The sequence below is a fragment of the Peromyscus leucopus genome, chromosome 5 (genome assembly GCF_004664715.2).
Source record: "Peromyscus leucopus breed LL Stock chromosome 5, UCI_PerLeu_2.1, whole genome shotgun sequence".
Classification (NCBI taxonomy): Eukaryota; Metazoa; Chordata; class Mammalia; order Rodentia; family Cricetidae; genus Peromyscus; species Peromyscus leucopus.
Genome location: NC_051067.1, coordinates 42,391,756 through 42,394,959, shown reverse-complemented (window position 1 = coordinate 42,394,959; position 3,204 = coordinate 42,391,756).

Sequence of the window (3,204 nt, the reverse complement as noted above, 5' to 3'; positions counted from 1 at the left end):
GCTTTTACAGTGCCTACTTATAATAATTCTCAACCGGTTAAAAGATTTCAATGGAGGGTCCTCCCACAGGGAATGTTGAATAGCCCAACTCTGTGCCAATATTTTGTACAACAGCCATTGGAAGTGATACGTAAAAAATTTCCTAAATCTATAATTTATCATTATATGGATGATATTTTACTAGCTGACTCAAATGCAGATACTTTAGGAATAATATTTGAAGAAGTAAAGAAAATTTTGCCTTGCTGGGGATTACAAATTGCTCCTGAAAAGATACAAAGAGGAGATTCTATTAATTATTTAGGATATAAAATAGAGCTACAAAAAATTAGACCCCAAAAGGTGCAAATTCGGAGAGATAGACTACAGACTCTTAATGACTTTCAAAGATTATTTGGAGACATTTCTCATCTACGAACTATTGTTGGGGTAAAAAATGATGAACTGACTAATCTGTTCAGAACCTTAGAAGGTGACAAGGACTTAAATAGTCCAAGAGAATTATCACCTGAAGCTGAGAAAGAATTGGCCTTGGTAGAAAAGAAAGTGCATGAAGGACACGTGGATCGTATTGATCCAAAGCTGGATTGCATTTTGGTTATTTTACCTTCTAGGCGTTCTCCTACTGGAATATTAATGCAGAGGGAAGATATTATATTGGAATGGATATTTTTACCAAATAAACCAAATAAAAAATTAAAAACTTATGTGGAAAAAATCTCTGACTTGATTTACAAAGGAAAACTGAGACTTCGTCAATTAGCAGGCATAGACCCAGCAGAAATTGTCGTACCATTAACTAAGGAGGACATTGAAAAATTATGGACAGAAAGTGAACCTTGGCAAAGAGCTTGCAGTAATTTTTTGGGAGAAAATTAACAGCAAATATCCCAAAAGCAATAGAATTGATCTTATAAAGAGAGCTGAATGGATCTTGCATCAAATTGTATGGCAAAAACCCATATCTGGAGTTCGTACATTTTATACAGATGCTAACAAAGAAGGAAAGGCAGGTTACAAATCAGAAAATTTAAGTAAAGTGGTTCAAAGTCCGTATAATTCAGTTCAAAAATCAGAATTGTATGCTATTCTGTTGGTATTAATGGATTTTTCAGAACCTCTCAACATAGTAACTGACTCTCAGTATGCTGAAAGAGTGGTGTTACATATTGAGACTGCAGAATTTATCCCTGATGCTTCAGAATTAACTTCACTATTTATTCAATTACAAGATACAATCAGGAAAAGGAATCATCCTTTATATATAACTCACATTCGATCCCATACTGGTCTGCCAGGCCCTCTAGCACAAGGCAATGATGAGATTGATAATTTATTGATAGGAAATGTGCTGGAAGCCTCAGAATTTCATAAAAAACATCACGTCAATAGTAAAGGTTTAAAAAAGGATTTTTCCATAACCTGGCAACAAGCCAAAGAAATAGTAAAGAAATGTCCTACTTGTTCCGTCTACAATCAAATGCCATTACCAGCAGGATGTAACCCAAAGGGTACTCAGAGAAATGAAATCTGGCAGATGGACGTGTTTCACTTTGCAGAATTTGGAAAATTGAAATATGTACACCACACTATCGATACTTATTCAGGATTTCAATGGGCAACTGCTTTGAGTTCTGAAAAAGCTGATTCTGTAATCACTCATTTGCTAGAAGTTATGGCCATCATGGGTATACCTGCACAAATCAAAACTGACAATGCTCCATCATATGTCTCTGTTAAAATGAAACAGTTTTTTGCTTATTACAATATAAAGCATATTACAGGCATACCACATAATCCTACAGGTCAAGCAGTTATAGAAAGATCAAACAGAACTCTAAAGGATATGCTAAATAAACAGAAATGGGTAACAAAAACCCCCAGAAATAGACTACATAATGCTCTTCTAACTTTGAATTTTCTGAATGCCAATGAGAAAGGAACAACAGCTGCAGAGAGACATTGGATAATAGAAAAAACTACAGAATTAAATCAGCCTATATACTTTAAGGATGTGCTGACCTCAGAATGGAAACCAGGGTATGTATTACATTGGGGACGTGGTTTTGCTTTTGTTTCCACAGGAGAAGATAAGCTGTGGGTACCATCAAAATTGATAAAGGTTCGATTTGAACAAGAGAGACCTCTTAATTGAGGAGGTGATAGTTCATCAACCAGCATGAACATCCAATTTAAACTAACTTGTATCAATAAAACATGCCTTTTCATTTAATCAGATAATAACTTGTCAAAAGGAAACATCCCCAAAATTAGTCTTGGGGAAAGGTTTTTGTTTTTGTCTTTTAGGAAAATGAAGGTTAAGGAATCTGAAGAACACTGGAAAAATGAGACAACTGAAGAAAAGTGACAAATCATCTATCCAAGAAACAGAGTGAAACGGTGTATGGGTATATATTATCTAAAAAAATTTTATGTCTTCCTAAATGTTTGTTTCTGCTTTTCTCTAAAGATTTAACACTATTGGTCTTCTAACAGTCCCAGTTCAATTAAAATTTAAAGCTGACTTTGGAGTTGGAGAATGGCTCTCTCCTTCTTTAAACTCAAACATGTTGTTAAAAGGAAAATGCAAACTCCCTGTATCATGCCAGAATAAGAGCCATCTTCTGCTATGGTACAGGACAAAAGCAAAATTAATTAAGGGACTATTCTATTACTAATCTCAACTCTTTTGATTCTATTCTGATTCTTTAAACTTTTCTTAAAGTATAAATTTTATATCAAAATTTATAAGATTAATATATATATATATATATATATATATACATTTTAAACTTTGTTAAGATATGAATGGTCACATAGAGTACTAACTAATTCTAGAAAAAAGGCTAGCTGCATATATATGTTTTTGTGTTCGAGTCTCTTATCAGTTTTCTGCAGGAAATCACGGCCAGGCCTAACATCAACTGAAGTCTCCAGAAAGAAGATGGGGCCCCACAACAACAACAATTCCACGTGGACAATAATAATATCATTAAGCTGACAAACATCATCCACAGATCAGCTTTGAACTACAAGGTGCTCAGAGCAATTTTGAGATGACTAGCTGAGATGATCCAGTCTCAAAGACTACTTGAATAAGGACTTGAGATAAACCCTGAACTTTGGCATTATACACAGACTGGATAATGAAGGATATAGTTACCTCTCCTAGAATTTGACAATTAACCTAAAATTTTTCTTTCA